The sequence below is a fragment of the Mobula hypostoma genome, chromosome X1 (assembly GCF_963921235.1).
Source record: "Mobula hypostoma chromosome X1, sMobHyp1.1, whole genome shotgun sequence".
NCBI lineage: Eukaryota > Metazoa > Chordata > Chondrichthyes > Myliobatiformes > Myliobatidae > Mobula > Mobula hypostoma.
Window position 1 is genome coordinate 14930481 of NC_086128.1, and position 19089 is coordinate 14949569.

The window sequence follows — 19089 nt, forward strand, 5'->3', positions numbered from 1 at the left end:
TGCCCCGCACAGAGCCATGCTGGCTCTCCCTAATCGGGCCATGGTTTTCCAAATGCTCATAAATCCATCCCTATGAATTTTCTCCAGTAACTTCCCTCCCTCTAATGTGAGACTTACCAGTCTATAGTTTCCAGGATCATCCCTGGTTCCCAGCTTGAATAATGGAACAACATTAGCTACTTGCAGACCTCCAGTGGCTAGACAGGACATGAGGATATTGGTCAAGGCCCCAGTAATGTCATCTCTTTCCTCCCTCAATAACCTGGTGTATATCCTATCAGGCACAGGGTCTTATCCACCATAATGCTCTTCAAGCGAGGCAATACTTTGCCCAGCATCAGGTAGAGTGTGGCCACCCCTCTCACACCTAACAAATTCCACCCCATCTAAGCATTTTGACTAAAGAGGTGCCAATCAATATGAGGGAAGTTTAAGTCCACCATCACAGCAACCCTGACATTTCTGCACCTTTCCAAAATCTGCCTTCCGATCTGTTCCTCAGTTTTTCTGTTACTATTGGGAGTGTCTATTGAATATTCCAATATAGTGATTGATCCTTCCTGATTCTGATTTACACTCACTGTCTCAGTAGACAGTCCCTTTACGATGTCCTCCCTTTCTGCAACTGAGATTAGCAGTGCAACTTCCCACCTCTTTTACCACCCCCTCTGTCCGCTTTGAAACATCTAAACACTGGAACCCAGAAGGCACTCCTGCTGTTGTGACAGGCATATGTCCGTAATGGCCACAACATCATAGTTCCATGTACTGACCCATGCTCATTGTGAACTCCTTATCCAAATAAAAATAAAATTAAAAAAAAAATAAAATGGACACACTTCACCCAATCCCATTGATTGAAATTTTACCCTATAGAATACCTGTCCTTTCTCAGTCTCTCTACACACTGCATCTACCTGCACACCAACTGCCCCATCGTCTAGCCTATCACTCTGGTTCCCAGTCCACTATCAATGTAGTTTAAATCCTCACCAACAGCTCTAGCAAATCTACCTGTAGTGGTATTTTGTCCCTTTCATGTTCAGGTATAACTTGTCCCTTTTGCATAGGTCATATCCTTCCCAGAAGAGATATCAATGAGCCAAAAATCCTAAACCCTACCCCCTGCACCAGGTCCTCAGCCATGCATTGATCTGCCAAATCATCCTATTCTTACCCTCACTGGTGCATAGCACATGCAGCACTTCAGAGATTACTACCCTTGAGGTCCTGCTTTTCAGCTTACTTTCTAGCTCCCAACATTCTCTCTTCAGGACCTCATCCATTTTCCTACCTATATGTTGTGGGTACCAATATGCACCACAACCTCCGTCCACCCATCTAAACAATGCTGTGGACTGATCTGAAACATCACTGACCTTGTCAACTGGGAAACAAAATTCCATCTGGGTGTCTCTTTCACATCCACTTAATCGCCTGTCTGCTCGCCTAAGTATAGAATCCCCTCTCAACGCTGCACTCCTTTTCTTCCTCCCCCACAACCTCATTTCCTTCTGAGCCACAGAGCCAAAGTCAGCACCAGAGACCTGGATGAAGTGGCTTTCCCCTGGAGTGGCTGCTCCTCCTCCTCCCCAGTTGTATCCAAGCTGGTATTTTTATTACCAAGGAGAACAGCACAGGGGTACTCTGCACTGTCTGCCTATTCCCTTTCCCTCTCCTGACAATCACCCAGCTACCTGCCTCCTGCAACTTAGGGGTGAGTACTAATAGACAAAAAAAGAAAGGAACTTAACAGAAACTTACTTTACCCTTTGCTTCCTCACATTAGAGCCTCTTTCAATAAAACTTCAAATCCTCCACTCTTAAGACACTCAAAATTTACCCAACTCGCTTTTTCAAATCCTGCTCCCACAATTGACTTGCTAACAGCTCCTCACAATCTCAGGCATGTAGAATATCACTTCCTTCTCAAATCTCACTCTCAATTGACACTCCAATGGCTCTAGGTGATTACATGCTCATTAGCCATGCATGTCTTACCTTGCTGTAGAGTTGCAAATGAAATTGAACACATTGCAATCACCAGCAAAACTCTTGCCATGCTTACATGCATGGGCCGCTACATAAAGATCAAGGTTGCATTGATAATCAAGTTACTCACCACCAGATCTTCCTGTAGGGCTGCATCGTCTGCCACGTCATCCAATTTGTTTCCACCAGAGGCGTCACACAGATGTGGAAGGATTGTTTCATTTATCTTGATAGCAGGTGGCGACACTGACAATTGGGTTTTTCCACAAGTGAAGGCAGCAGTAACTGCATATATGGGCCAACAGGTGCTCACTTTAATTACCTGTGTCTTTTCAATAACAGGAAAGGTTTACACTTGCTGAACGATCAGACGGCTGTGCATCGCCATTAAAATTTCTTGATGGTCAATGCCACATTTCTAGGAAGAATGATGACTTCATCTCATGGAGATCCAACTGCCAGACAATTTCCAAAGCAAACATTACCCAAAGGACTGGACACTGACAGGAAAACACTACTCTCTGCTTCCCTGAAAGTCTCACCACTACAGCTGAGCACCGTTGTAATTAGGCACATCTGAACATCAGAATCAGGGTGGAAGTTGCCGAAGTGTTTCCTGCAAAAGTGATTTGCGATCGTGTCATTCCAGTAGCATCCTACAGTAGACATCCAACGGGTGTACGGGCTGCCTTATTGGTTGCTGTCTGCTGCTGAACTGAGCCAATGACAGACTGTAACCAGTGCCAGAAGAAGTGGGGACTTTCCTGGTTGGCTGCCAGTGACATGTGGTGTTCCGCAGGGGTCAGAGCTGATTGTTTCTTTTCATGTTATGTGTCAATGGTATGTAGTCAAGTTTGCAGGTGATACAAAGATAGGTGGAGGGAAAGATAATGTTGAGGAAGTGAGGATGCTGCAGAAGGAATTTGACAGATTAGGAGAATGGGTAAAGAAGTGTCAGATAGAATATTGTATAGGGAAGTGTATGGTTAAATGGAGAAATAAAGGCATGGACTATTTTCTATTTACTAGCTTTATCTCTAAACCTTTTTTCCTCAAGAGAAGTGTGACATTTGCAGTTCTCCAGTGGTTGGGCACCATGTTTGGATCTGGAGGGTTAGGGTTAGGTGCAAAGGGTCTTGGAAGTCCTCATGCAGGGTTTCCTAAAGGTTAACTGGAAGATTGAATGTGTTTTTCAATGTTAGCATTTGTTTTGAGGGATCTAGAATATATGAGCAAGGATGTAATGTTGAGGGTTTATAAAGCATTGATAGGGTTGCAGTTAGAACTCAGAAAATACAACATTGAAAAGCACAGCACAGGAACAGACACTTCGGGCCACAATGTTGTGTGGAACCAATAAAATTAGTAATCTAATGGCCAACAAAACTAATCCCTTCTGCTCACACAATGTCTGTATCCTCCCATTTCTCTCACATTCATGTGCTTGTCAAAATGTCTCTTAGAAGTCTGTAATGTATCTACCTCTATCACTACCCCAAGCACACACCACTCTCTGTAAAAACCTTACTCCTCACATCTCCTTTGAACTCACCCCCCTTACGTGAGACGCATATTCACCAGTATGAGACATTTCAAACTTACTAACCATCCCATCTACATTTTCATTCTTGTTATTCCTATACAGTACATCACAAATAGTAGAATTCCAGTATAGACCTTTGTGGAACACCTCTAATCAAAGACCTCCAGCTTGATTTAAGTCTCTTTGACCGCTACCCTCTGTTTTCATTAGGCAAGTCAGTTCTGAATCCAAACAGCAAATTCGCCATCAAATACATGCACCTTAAACTTCAGCATCAGCCTCCCATGAAGAACGTTGTCAAACACCTTAATAAAATCCATGTCGATAACATCCTCACCTCTACCATCATCAATCACCCTCATCACCTCATCAAAAACTCTGTTAAGTTAGTAGGACACAACATTCCCCTCACGAAGCCATATTGGCTCTACTTAATTTGACCGTGGTTTCCCAAATGCATGTGAATCATATTCCTACAAATTTTCTCCACTAACTTCCCTATCTCTGATGTGCGATTCACTAGCTCTGGTGTTCAGGATTATCCCTGGTTCACTTATTAAGGTAACAACATTAGCTGCTCAAAGGTCCTCTGGGATCGTGCCTGCAGGTAGAGAGGACACAAAAGTTTGGGTCAAAGCCCCGGTAATCTCATCTCCTGCCTCTCTCAAAAACCTGCTGTATATCCCATCAGGCACTGGGGCCATCCCCACCTTAATGCTCTTCAAGAGAACCAACACTCTGCCTAGCACCTGATATAGTATGATATCTAATCTTATCGGCTTGTCTACATATTGTGTCAGGAATGCTTCCTGGACACACTCAACAATTCCACGTCATCTAAACCTTTGCACTAAGGAGGTCTGCCTGTCTGTCTAGGTACTATATCCGATGCAGAAGTTGGTGACCATGGTTTTCCATATAGATCTATTCCTCGTTCTTTGGATGACTTCCATTTCCTCGATGTGTAGCCCCTGACTAGGCTTTTGATGTACATAAGGCAAGGTCTTCCTCTGAGTTGGCTCCCCTTGATCTTTCCAGAGAGTATGAGTTTTTCTAGTTCATCTTTCCACATGATGTGTCCTATGAATCTGAGTTGTCTTTCTCTTATTGTTGGTATGAGTGATCGAACTGCTTGGGCTCTTCTGAGAACTTCTTCACTTGATGTGTGTGTGGTCCATGATATTTTTAACATTCTTCTGTAGAACCAAAATTCAGCTGCTTCTAGTCTCTTTTCCATTGCTGGGGAAATGGTCCAGCATTCACTTCCATAAGTCAGGATAGAATAAATGTAGCACTGCAATATTCTGTTTTTAGTGTACATGCTCATCTTTCTGTCTGTTAATATGGTCTTCATTTTCTGGAAAGCTTCTTTCGCCATTACTATTCTCTATTTGATTTCTGTGTCGCACCTGCCATCACTTGTTATTAGGCTGCCAAGATATCTGAATTTGTTGACTTGTTTGATGTTTGTATTTCCGATCTTGGTCACACATTGTGGGATGTTTGTCTTTCTGGAGATGACCATGCTTTCTGTCTTCTTGGTGTTGATTGAGAGGCCTCTGCAATTACTTTCTGCTGCCACTATAGTGAGTAGTTCTTGAAGTTTTGTTTCTGAGTCAGCTTTTAGTACAATATCATCAGCATATCTGATGTTACTTATATTATGGCCTCCAACTGTGAATCCTTTGATGTCTTTACTACTTCTCAAGATATTTACACTATTAGGAAAAGGGGAGGTGCAACGAGACCTGGGTGTCATTATACTCCAGTCATTGAAAGTGGGCATGCAGGTACAGCAGGCGGTGAAAAAGGCGAATGGTATGCTGGCATTTATAGCAAGAGGATTCGAGTACAGGAGCAGGGAGGTACTACTGCAGTTGTACAAGGCCTTGGTGAGACCACACCTGGAGTATTGTGTGCAGTTTTGGTCCCCTAATCTGAGGAAAGACATCCTTGCCATAGAGGGAGTACAAAGAAGGTTCACCAGATTGATTCCTGAGATGGCAGGACTTTCATATGAAGAAAGACTGGATGAACTAGGCTTGTACTCGTTGGAATTTAGAAGATTGAGGGGGGATCTGATTGAAACGTATAAAATCCTAAAGGGATTGGACAGGCTAGATGCAGGAAGATTGTTCCCGAGGTTGGGGAAGTCCAGAACGAGGGGTCACGGTTTGAGAAGAAAGGCGAAGCCTTTTAGGACTGAGAGTAGGAAAAACTTCTTCACACAGAGAGTGGTGAATCTGTGGAATTCTCTGCCACAGGAAACAGTTGAGGCCAGTTCATTGGCTATATTTAAGCGGAAGTTAGATATGGCCCTTGTGGCTAGGGGGATCAGAGGGTATGGAGGGAAGGCTGGTGCAGGGTTCTGAGTTGGATGATCAGCCATGATCATAATAAATGGCGGTGCAGGCTCGAAGGGCCGAATGGCCTACTCCTGCACCTATTTTCTATGTCTATGTCTATACAGGTAGAATAAGTCTGGCGAAAAGACACAATCTTGCCTGACTCCTCTCATGATATTCACGTACTCACTCACTTCTCCTTCTATTCTGATGGATGCTGTCTGGTCCCAGTATAAGTTTCTTAAGAAACCCATATCTTTCCCATCTATGTCAAGATCTTGAAGCATTTCCAGAAGATCTTGGTGTCTGATGGTGTCAAAAGCTTTTGTATAGTTGATGAAACATAGGTAGATGTATTTGTGTACCTGGCTGGCTCGTTCACAGATCATCGGTAGCATGAAAGTTGCATTTCTGGTTCCAGTGTTTTCCACAAAGCTGCATTGTTCTTTACTGATTTCTGGTTTTATACAGCGTCTTGCTCTCATCATGATTACTCTGTTAATAGTTTTTGCCACGTAGCTAATCAAGCTTATTGTACGATGTAACTCACATTCTGCTGCTCCCTCTTTCTTTGGAAGTGTGATGAACACTGATTTACTTAAATCATCAGGTATCTCCCCATGATCATAGATTTCATTTGCTATTTCCTGTTATTTTCTCTATTCCAAAATCTTCTAAGGCCAGTATCATTTCAACGGCATTGTTGTCTGGACTAGTTGCTCTGTTATGTTTTGTTTTATTTATGGCTGCTCGAATTTCTGATTTTAGAATGCTAGATCCTTCAAGATTCTTCTTTATGTTCCTTTCTTAAGTGAAATAAGATGGAAAGGCACTGGAGTATTCCAATCAGGCGACTACAAGATGATATACTCTGGTGGAGATAAACATGAAAAGGGTGTTGCAAACATCTTAGGCAAAGAAACATCCAAGAGCCTGCTAGGATGCTCGCATATCTCAGACAGAATGATGCTAATCAAACTAAAAGGACAACAAAATAACATCTCTATCATCCAAGTATATGCACCCACAATGGCAAGTTCAGAGGAAGAAATTGATGCCTTCTACCACTCCCTAGACAAAGCACTAGAAGAATGCAAATCACAAGAAGCCATCATAGTCATGGGCAACTTTAATGCAAAAGTTGGTGAGGGAAGAGAAGACCATATTGTTGGAGACCAAGGATTGGGAGAAAGAAATGAAAGAGGAGAAAAGCTTATATCATGGTGTAAAACAAACAATCAGATAATCACCAACACTTGGTTTAAACAACATCCAAGAAGGAAATAGACATGGAGAAGCCCAGATGGGAACAACAAAAATCAAATTGACTACTTAATAATCAATAAAAGACTCAAAAACTCGATAAATCAATCGAAAAGCTACCCTGGAGCATGTGGAAGCGACCACATACCAGTAATTTGCAAAGTGAAAATAAAGATGAGAAAATTAAAGAAACCAAAAAGATCAGAACCACTGGATTATCAACAACTACAAAACAACCCTCATCTGAAAACGCAAACAAGGTGAAAAACCATTTTCAATTGCTGCAGGATGAAGGAGGCAAATCTTCCTGGGACATAATGAAGGAATCCATGGTTGAAGCTGCAAAGATCCCACAAAAAGAATGGAAAAGTAAGAAGAAATGGATAACTGAAGAGATAATACAATTGATACAACAAAAGCAGACCATCAAACCAAAACTTGATAAGACAATAAAACGAAAATGCAGAGAAGCTAAAGACAGATGGCTAAATGAGAAATGCTCAGAGACAGAAATACTACAAACCCATAACCCTGGAACAAAGTTGATGCACAGTAAGATTAAAGAACTAATGGGGAAATTACCTTGCTCAGCAAGTGGATGCATCTAGGCAAATGACAGCAGCTTAATTACGAGCAAAAAGGAAATCCTGAACTAAGGAGGTACCAATCAATATTTGGGAAATTGAAGTCCCCCATGACAATAGCCCTGTTATATCTGCATGTTTCCAATCCCTGCCTCCCCATCTGTTCTTCAGTGTCTGTTGATACTGTGAGGGTCTATGCAATATTCCAAAAGATTGATTGCTACTTTCCTGTTACTGATTTCCACACAGACTGACCCAGTAGACAATCCCTGAATGACATCTTCCCTTTCTGCAGCTGTGATATTATCCATGATTAAACAAGTGCCACTTCCCCACCTCTTTTGCAACCCTCTGCCCCCTCTGAAAGATCTAAACTCCAGAACATCCACCAGCCATTCTCCCTACTTCCCTTCTAAGGCATAGAATCAGACTCAATCTCGGAGACCTGGACGCCGCTGCTTTCCCCCATTAGGTCCCTCCCACACCCTGCCCAGCAGTTTAAACAGTGCTATATTTGATACTGAAAGGAATAGCCACAAGGGCACTCTGCACTGTCTGCCTATTCCTCTTCCCTCTTGTGACAATCACTCAGTTACCTGCCTCCTACAAATTAGGGGTGAATACCTCTTTGTAGACCTTACTACCTCCTCCTCATTCTTCCATTTGAGCTGTAGCTCATTCAACTGCAGCTCCAATTCCTTAATATGGTCTGTAAGGAGCTGCAGCTCGTGCATATCATGCAAATGGAGTTCTCAGGGAGACTGCAGTTTACCCAGAATTCCTGCATGCAACGTGAAGAACCCATCACTGACACCGGACACACTCTAACTCCACTAGCTAGGTATTAATAGACAAAGTAATACAGAAACTTACCAGTAACTTACCTTATCCTTTGCCTCTCTGCCAAAGCCCCTTTGAGACAAGCCTCAAATCCTCCACTCTAACACTGGCCCACTCACATGATGACCACTCCCACAAAGACCACTTTGCTTACACCTGGCTTCATTTTATTGCCTCTTGTCAAGTGCATGATCATCCCATGCAGAATGTCCCAACTGGCCCCATTCGTTTTATCTAATCTTGTTTCCATGACTTCTTGTCAATTGCTGCTTGCAATCTCTGCTGTACACAATGCTCCAATTGGCCAGCTTGCTTTTTCAAATATTTCACCCACAATTAACTTGCTTATGGCTCCGAGCAATCTCAGGACATTCAGAATGTCCCAAATGGACTCTCTTGCTTTTTCCATTCTTGCTTCCAGAAATGATTCACCTATGGCTCCACGTGATGTCAGACATGCGTTCTGTCCCAACTGGCTCCATTCAGTTTTTCAAATTTCACTCCCACAATTGACTCTATAATGGCTCCACATGATCTCTTGCTTATCAGCTTGTGCATACATTCATTTGTGAAGAATTGTATATGGAATTGAACACATTGCAGATTCCAGCATAACTCTTGCCATGCTCATGTGCTGCTCCATGAAGGTCAAAGTTGCATTGACAATCAACTTACTCACCACCAGATCTTCCCAAAGGGCTGCATCTGATCTCTGCCACGTCACCCAGTTTGTTTCCACCAGAGACATCAGCAGATATGGATGGATAGTGTCACCTATCTTCATTTCAGGTGCCAATGGGTTTTTCCACAAGTGAAGGCAGCTGTAACTGCATATATCTTTCTTCCAAAATTGATTTGCTAATGGTTCCTCACAATTCCTGGTATGCAGAAGGTCCCAACTGGCCATGCTCTCTTTTTCAAATCTCATTCCCACAATTGACACACCAATGGCTCCATGCAACCCCAGGCTTGTCAGAACATATATGCATTCATTTGCTGAAGAGTTGTATATGGAATTGAACACAGTGGAATCACCAGCAAAACTCTTGCCATGCTCGCGTGCCTTTGCCGCTCCATGAAGGTCAAGGTTGCATTGACAATCAACTTACTCACCACCAGATCTTCCCAAAGGCTGCATCTGATCTCTGCCATGTCACCCAATTTGTTTCCACCAGAGGCATCACACAAATACGGAAGGATTGTTTCATTTATCTTGATTGCAGGTGGCGACACTGACAATTGGGTTTTTTCCACAAGTGAAAACAGCAGTAACTGCATATATGGGCCAACAGCTGCTCACTTTAATTACCTGTGTCTTTTCAACAACCGGAAAGGTTTACACTTGCTGAACAATCAGATGGCTGTGCATCACCATTAAATTTCCTTGAAGGTCAATGGCACATTTCTAGGAAGAATGATGACTTCATCTCATGGAGATCCAACTGCCAGACAATTTCCAAAGAAAACATTACCCAAAGGGCTGGACTCTAACAGGAAAACATAACTCTCTGCATTCCTGAAGTCTCGTCACTACAGCTGAGCATCGTTGCAATGAGGCGCATCCAAACATCAGAATCAGGGTGGAAGATGCCAGGTGTTTTCTGCAAAAGTGACTCCAGAGCCAGTGTCAGTCCAGTAGCATCCTACAGTAGACATCCAGCAGGTGTGAGGGCTGCCTCATTGGTTGCTGTCTGCTGCCTAACTGAGCCAATGACAGACAGTATGTAGTGCCAGAACAAGAAGTGGGGACTTTCCTGGTTGGCTGCCAGTGACATGTGGTTTTCCGTAGGTGTCAGTATTAGGACTGCTTCTTTTCACCTTATATGTCAGTGATTTCGATGAAGGGATTGATGGCTTTGTGGCCAGCTCTGCGGCCAATAAAAAGCTGGATGGAGGGGCAGGTAATGCTGAGGAAGAAGGAAGTCTGTAGAAGGATTTAGACAGATTAGGAGAACAGGCAAAGGAGTGACACATGGAATGACGTGTTTTTTAAGTCTAGGGTCACGCATGTTGGTAGAAGAATTAAAGATGTAGACTATTTTTTAAACGGTGTGCAAATTCAGCAATCAGAAGTGCAAAGGGACTTGGGAGTCCTCGTGCAGGATTTCTCAAGGTGAAGTTGCAGGTTGAGTCTGTGATAAGGAAGGCAATTCAATGTTAGCATTCATATTGAGACAACTAGAATATAAAAGCAAGGAAGTAATGCTGAAACTTTATTAGGAACTGGTCACATCACACTTAGAACATAGAACAGTATACCTCAGGAACAGACCGTTCGGCCCACAATATTGTGCCAGACCAATTAAATTAGTAACCAAATAGCCAACTAAACTAATCTCTTCTGCCTACATAATGCCCGTATTCTTCCACTTCCATAAGTCCGTAAAAATCCATAATGTACCTGCTTCTATCACCACCCCAGGCACACCTCACTCTCTGTGTAAAAATTTACCCCTCACATCTCCTTTAAACTCACCCCCTCTCACCTTGAAAGCATGCACACCAGTATCAGAATCTTCAAACTTACTAACCTACCCATCTCATTATCATTCTTGTCATTTATATACAGAACATTACTAACAGTAGAGGTCCCAGTACTGATCCCGGTGGAACACCACTAATCACAGACCTCTACATAGAATTGCTCCTTTCAACCACTATCCCACTGTTTTTAATAGGCAAGGCAGTTCTGAATCCAAACAACCAATTCACCATTAATCCCATGCATTTTAAACTTCTGCATCAGCCTCCCATTAGGGATGTCGTCAGGCACCTTAATAAAATCCATGTCGACAACATCCACAGATCTACCTTTATCAATCACCTTTATCATCTCCTCAAAAAGCTCAATTAAGTTAGCAAGACACAACTTGTCCTGCACAAAGCCATACTGGTTCTCCCTAATTCAGCCATGGTTTGCAAAATGCTCTTAATTCCTATTCCTATAAATTCTCCTCAGTAACTTCTCTATCTCTGACATGCAACTCGCCGGAATATGGTGTTCAGGAATTTCCCTGGTTCACTTATTGACTAAGGTAACAACATTAGCTACTCAAAAGTCCTCTGGAACCTTGCCTGCAGGTAGAGAGGACACAAATGTTTAAATCAAGGCCCCAGTAATCTCATCTCCTGCCTCTCTCAATAACCTGCTGTATATCCTATCAGGCACTGGGGCATCTCCACCTTAATGATCTTTAAGAGAACCAAAACTCTGCCTAGCACCAGATATAGTGTGGCCTCTAGTCTCGTTGGCCTGTCTACATATTGTGTCAGGAGTGCTTCCTGAACACACCTAACAAATTCTGCACCATCTAAACCTTTTGACTAAGGAGTTGCCAATCAATATCAGAAAAATTTAAGTTCCCCATAACAACAGCCCTGTTCTTTTCTGCACCTTTCCAAAATCTGACTCCTGATCTATTCCTCAGTATCTTTGTTGCTGTTAGGAGTGTCTACTGAATATTTTTTTAAAAAGTCCTTTTACTGCTCCTTTTACTGTTTCAGACTTGCACACACACTGTCTCAGTAGACAATCCCCTCACACCACCCTTCCTTTATGCACCTGTGATACTATCCCTGATTAGCAATGCCACTTCCCCACTTCTTTTACCTCCCTCCCTGTCTACTTTGTCACATCTAAAACCTGGTACATCCACCAGCCACTCCTCCCCTTGTGATAGGCCTGTCTCTATAATGGCCAGAAATTCATAGTTCCATATACTGATCCATGCTTTAAGTTCTTTACCCTTGTTGCTGATAGCATTAAAATGGACTCTGTTCACCCACTCCCAGTGATTGCAATTTTACTCTATAGAATACCTGTCCTTTCTCAGTCTCTCTACACACTGCATCTACCTGCACACCAACTGCCCCATCGTCTGGCCTATCACTCTGGCTCCCATCCCTCTCCCGAATTAGTTTAAATCCTCGCCAAAAGCTCTAGCAAACCTCCCTGCAAGGATATTTTGTGCCCCTCAACTTCAGGTGTAACCCATTGTTTTTATACAGCCCTGGCTTCCCCAGAAGAGATACCAATGAGCCAAAAATCCTAAACCCTACCCCCTGCACCAGTTCCTCAGCCATGCATTGATCTGCCAAATCATCCTATTCTTACCCTCACTGGTGCATAGCACATGCAGCACTTCAGAGATTACTACCCTTGAGGTTCTGCTTTTCAGCTTACTTTCTAGCTCCCAACATTCTCTCTTCAGGACCTCATCCATTTTCCTACCTATATGTAGTGGGTACCAATATGCGCCACAACTTCTGGCTACTCACTCTCCATTTTTAGAATGCTGTGGCTAATCTGAGATATCACTGACCCTGGCAACTGAGAAGGAACATAACATATAGGGGTCTCTTTCATGTCCATAGAGTTGACTGTCTGCTCACCTAAGTATAAAATCCGCTCTCAACACTGCACTCCTTTTCTCCCCACTTCCCTTCTGAACCATAGAGCTAGACTCAGTACCAGAGACCTTTCACCCGTTGGGTGGCTCCCCATCCCTCACAAGGATATCCAAACCGGTATACTTGTTACTGAATAGAATAGCACAGGAGTATTCAGCACAATCTGCCTGTTCCCTTTCCCTCTCCTGACAATAACCCAGCTACCTGCCTCCTGCAACTTAGGGGTGATACCTCTCCGTAGATCATAACTATCTCTTCCTCATTCTCCCATATGAGCTGTAGGTCACCCAAAAACAGCTCCAGTTCCCTAACACAGTCTATAAAGAGCTGCAGCTAGAAGTACCTACAAATATAGTTCTCAGGGAAACTGCAGTTCACCCATAATTTGCACATCCAACATGAGATACCCATCACTGACACTGGACACTTTCTCACTACACCAGCTAGGCACTAATATATAAAAAAAGAAAGAAACTTACCAGAAACTTACCTTACCTTTCGCCTATTCTTGCCGAAGCCTCTTTGAGCCAAGCCTCAAATCCTCCACTCTAACAGTGGCCCACTCACATAATGGCCAATCCCATAATGATTGCTTCGCTTACACCTGACTTGTTTTTATTGGTCCTTGATAAGTGCACAACCACCCTGCGATCTCAGGTGTGCAGAATGTCCAAACCGGTGTCACATGCTTTTTCACATCTCATTTCCACAACTGATTGCTGACGGCTCCTTGCAATCTCAGACGTGCAGAATGTTTCAATTGATCCTGCTCACTTTTTCAAATCTTTCTTCCAAAATTGATTTACTAATGGTTCCTCACAATTCCTGGTATGCAGAAGGTCCCAACTGGCCATGCTCTCTTTTTCAAATCTCATTCCCACAATTGACACACCAATGGCTCCATGCAACCCCAGGCTTGTCAGAACATATATGCATTCATTTGCTGAAGAGTTGTATATGGAATTGAACACAGTGGAATCACCAGCAAAACTCTTGCCATGCTCGCGTGCCTTTGCCGCTCCATGAAGGTCAAGGTTGCATTGACAATCAACTTACTCACCACCAGATCTTCCCAAAGGCTGCATCTGATCTCTGCCATGTCACCCAATTTGTTTCCACCAGAGGCATCACACAAATACGGAAGGATTGTTTCATTTATCTTGATTGCAGGTGGCGACACTGACAATTGGGTTTTTTCCACAAGTGAAAACAGCAGTAACTGCATATATGGGCCAACAGCTGCTCACTTTAATTACCTGTGTCTTTTCAACAACCGGAAAGGTTTACACTTGCTGAACAATCAGATGGCTGTGCATCACCATTAAATTTCCTTGAAGGTCAATGGCACATTTCTAGGAAGAATGATGACTTCATCTCATGGAGATCCAACTGCCAGACAATTTCCAAAGAAAACATTACCCAAAGGGCTGGACTCTAACAGGAAAACATAACTCTCTGCATTCCTGAAGTCTCGTCACTACAGCTGAGCATCGTTGCAATGAGGCGCATCCGAACATCAGAATCAGGGTGGAAGATGCCAGGTGTTTTCTGCAAAAGTGATTCCAGAGCCAGTGTCAGTCCAGTAGCATCCTACAGTAGACATCCAGCAGGTGTGAGGGCTGCCTCATTGGTTGCTGTCTGCTGCCCAACTGAGCCAATGACAGACTGTATGTAGTGCCAGAACAAGAAGTGGGGACTTTCCTGGTTGGCTGCCAGTGACATGTGGTTTTCCGTAGGTGTCAGTATTAGGACTGCTTCTTTTCACCTTATATGTCAGTGATTTGGATGAAGGGATGGATGGCTTTGTGGCCAGCTCTGCGGCCAATAAAAAGCTGGATGGAGGGGCAGGTAGTGTTGAGGAGATGGGAGTCAGCAGAAGGACTTAGACATATTAGGAGCATGAACAAAAAAGTGGCACATGGAGTATGGCACAGGGAATTACAGTACAGGGTAATGCAGTTTGGTAGAATGAGTAAAGATGTAGACTATTTTCTAAACGGGGAGCAAATTCATAAACCAAAGATGCAAAGGGACTTGGGAGTCTTCATGCAGGATTAATAAAGGTGAACTTGCAAGTTGAGTCTGGTAAGGAAGGTAAATTCAATTTTCAGTAATTAGTTGGAAAAGATTACAATATAAAAGCAAAATATAATGCTGAAGCTTTATAAGACACTGGTCACACCACAATTAAATTGTAGAACAGGACAGCACAGAAGCAGACCTTTCGGCCCACAAAGTTGTACCAAACCAATAAATAGTCATAATCAAATGGCAAACTAAACTTATCCCTTCTGCCTACACAATGTCCATAACCTTCCATTTTTCTCACCTTCATCTGCTAATCTAAATTTTCATAATGTATCTATTTCTACCACGCACACCTCACAGTCTGTGTAAAAACTTACCCCTCACATCTTGGAACTCACCCCCACCCACCTTATATGCATGCCCTTGGGTATTAGACATTTCAAACTTACTATCCCTCCCATCTCCATTTTCATTCTTGTCATTTATCTACAGTACATCACAAAAAGTAGAGGTTGCAGTTCTGATCCCCACAGAACACCACTAATCACAGACCTCCAGCTCGAATAAGTCCCTTCAACCACTACCCTCTGTTTTCAATAGGCAAGCCGGTTCTGAATCCAAACAGCCAATTCACTATCAATCCCATGCATCTCGAACTTCTGCATCAGCCTCCCATGAGGAAGGTTGTCAAACACCTCAATAAGATCCATGTCGATAACCTCCTCACCTCTACCTTCATCAATCACCCTCATCACCTCGTCAAAAAACTCTGTTAATTTACTAGGACACAACGTGCCCCGCACAGAGCCATGCTGGCTCTCCCTAATCGGGCCATGGTTTTCCAAATGCTCATAAATCCATCCCTATGAATTTTCTCCAGTAACTTCCCTCCCTCTAATGTGAGACTTACCAGTCTATAGTTTCCAGGATCATCCCTGGTTCCCAGCTTGAATAATGGAACAACATTAGCTACTTGCAGACCTCCAGTGGCTAGACAGGACATGAGGATATTGGTCAAGGCCCCAGTAATGTCATCTCTTTCCTCCCTCAATAACCTGGTGTATATCCTATCAGGCACAGGGTCTTATCCACCATAATGCTCTTCAAGCGAGGCAATACTTTGCCCAGCATCAGGTAGAGTGTGGCCACCCCTCTCACACCTAACAAATTCCACCCCATCTAAGCATTTTGACTAAAGAGGTGCCAATCAATATGAGGGAAGTTTAAGTCCACCATCACAGCAACCCTGACATTTCTGCACCTTTCCAAAATCTGCCTTCCGATCTGTTCCTCAGTTTTTCTGTTACTATTGGGAGTGTCTATTGAATATTCCAATATAGTGATTGATCCTTCCTGATTCTGATTTACACTCACTGTCTCAGTAGACAGTCCCTTTACGATGTCCTCCCTTTCTGCAACTGAGATTAGCAGTGCAACTTCCCACCTCTTTTACCACCCCCTCTGTCCGCTTTGAAACATCTAAACACTGGAACCCAGAAGGCACTCCTGCTGTTGTGACAGGCATATGTCCGTAATGGCCACAACATCATAGTTCCATGTACTGACCCATGCTCATTGTGAACTCCTTATCCAAATAAAAATAAAATTAAAAAAAAAATAAAATGGACACACTTCACCCAATCCCATTGATTGAAATTTTACCCTATAGAATACCTGTCCTTTCTCAGTCTCTCTACACACTGCATCTACCTGCACACCAACTGCCCCATCGTCTAGCCTATCACTCTGGTTCCCAGTCCACTATCAATGTAGTTTAAATCCTCACCAACAGCTCTAGCAAATCTACCTGTAGTGGTATTTTGTCCCTTTCATGTTCAGGTATAACTTGTCCCTTTTGCATAGGTCATATCCTTCCCAGAAGAGATATCAATGAGCCAAAAATCCTAAACCCTACCCCCTGCACCAGGTCCTCAGCCATGCATTGATCTGCCAAATCATCCTATTCTTACCCTCACTGGTGCATAGCACATGCAGCACTTCAGAGATTACTACCCTTGAGGTCCTGCTTTTCAGCTTACTTTCTAGCTCCCAACATTCTCTCTTCAGGACCTCATCCATTTTCCTACCTATATGTTGTGGGTACCAATATGTGCCACAACCTCCGTCCACCCATCGAGACAATGCTGTGGACTGATCTGAAACATCACTGACCTTGTCAACTGGGAAACAAAATTCCATCTGGGTGTCTCTTTCACATCCACTTAATTGCCTATCTGCTTGTCTAAGTATAGAATCCCCTCTGAATGTGGCACTCCTCTTCTCCCCACTTCCCTTCTGACTCAGTGACTTCGACCCTGTGACATGCCCCCGTTAGGTAGCTCCCCCTTCCCCCACCAACAGTATCAGAGGGGAACAGCACATGGGTTCTCTATATAATGTCTGCCTGTTCCCTTTCCCTCTCCTGACAATCACCCAGCAAGCTGCCTCCTGCAACTTAGGGGTGACTACCTCTCTGTAGTCCTTAACTATATCCTGCTCATTCTCCCATATAAGCTATAGGTCACCCAAATGCAGCTCTAGTTCCCTAACACAGTCTGTAGGGAGCTGCAGTTGGATGCATTTCAGAGAGACTGCTGTTTGCCCAGAATACCCACATCTGACATGAGGACCCACTGAAACTAGACACATTCTCTCTACACTAGCTAGACAAAGAAAGAAAGGAGCTTACCAGAAACTTACCTTATGCTTCGCCCCTTCTTGCTGAAGCCTTTTTGAGCCAAGCTACAAATCTTCCACTGTAACACTGTCCCAGTAACACAATGGCCATTCCTGCAGTGACGCTTCGCTTACATCTGACTTCTTGTTATTGGCCCTTGTCAAGTGCATTATCACCCGCAGCCTCAGTCATGCAGAATTTCTTGGCGTGCGCCACTCGCTTTTTCAAATCTTTTCTCCCATAATTGACACAAGAATGGATCCTAGCTATCTCTGGCATGCCAAATGTCTTGACTGGTCGCTCTCGTAAAGGAATTGATAATTGCTTCTCGCAATATCCGGCATGCATCTGTGCCAACTGTCCCCTCTTGCTTTTTCCAATCTTGCTCCCACAATTGACTTGTCAACAGCTCCTTGTGATCTCAGCTTATCAGCTCGTGCATTCATTCATTTGTGAAGAATTGTATATGGAATTGAACGCAGTGGAATCACCAGCAAAACTCTTGCCATGCTCGCGTGCCTTTGCTGCTCCATGAAGGTCAAGGTTGCATTGACAATCAACTTACCACCACCAGATCTTCCCAAGGGGCTGCATCTGATCTCTGCCACGTCACCTAATTTGTTTCCACCAGAGGCATCAGAAGGTATGGATGGACGGTTTCACCTATCTTCATTTCAGGTGCCAATGGGTTTTTCCACAAGTGAGGACAGCAGTAACTGCATATATGGGCCAACAGGTGCCTACTTTAATTACCTGGGTCTTTTCAATAACAAGAAAGGTTTACACTTGCTGAACGATCAGATGGCTGTGCATCACCATTAAAATTTCTTGATGGTCAGTGCTAGATTTCTAGGAAGAATAATGACTTCACCTCATGGAGATCAAACTGCCAGACAATTTCCAAAGAAAACATTACCCAAAGGAGTGGATGCCAAGAGGAAAACATAACTCTCTGCTTTCCTGAAGTCTCGTCACTACAGCTGAGCATCGTTGCAATGAGGTGTATCTGAATATCAGAATCAGGGTGGAAGATGCCAGATGTTCTCTGCAAAAGTGATTCCAGAGCCAGTGTCAGTCCAGTAGCATCCTACAGTAGACATCCAGTAGGTGTGAGGGCTGTCTCATTGGTTGCTGTCTGCTGCCCAACTGCGCCAGTACCAGAGGAAGAAGTGGAGGCTTTCCTATTTGGCTGTCAGTGATATGTAGTGTTCTACAGGAGTCGTGTTCTTTTCACGTTTTTGGTCAATGATTTGGACCAAGGAATTGATGGCTTTGTTGCCAAATTTGCAGGCAACACAAAGCTATGTGGAGGAACAGGTAACACACACAAAATGCTGGTGGAACGCAGCAGGCCAGGCAGCATCTATAGGAAGAAGTACAATTGACATTTTGTGCTGAGACCCTTCG

At 43.5% G+C, this 19089-nt stretch overlaps 1 protein-coding gene across 2 annotated transcripts in view; it reads right to left on the bottom strand.

Annotated features, from left to right (window-relative positions):
* Window positions 1-19062, bottom strand: part of LOC134340238 (uncharacterized) — a 62606-nt gene extending 43544 nt beyond the window's left edge. For both annotated transcript variants that reach the window (XM_063037238.1, XM_063037239.1), the window contains exon 1: window positions 2123-19062. The gene's annotated coding sequence lies outside the window, so the exon portion shown is untranslated. The remainder of the gene's footprint in view (window positions 1-2122) is intronic.
* Between the last annotated feature and the right edge of the window lie 27 nt (window positions 19063-19089).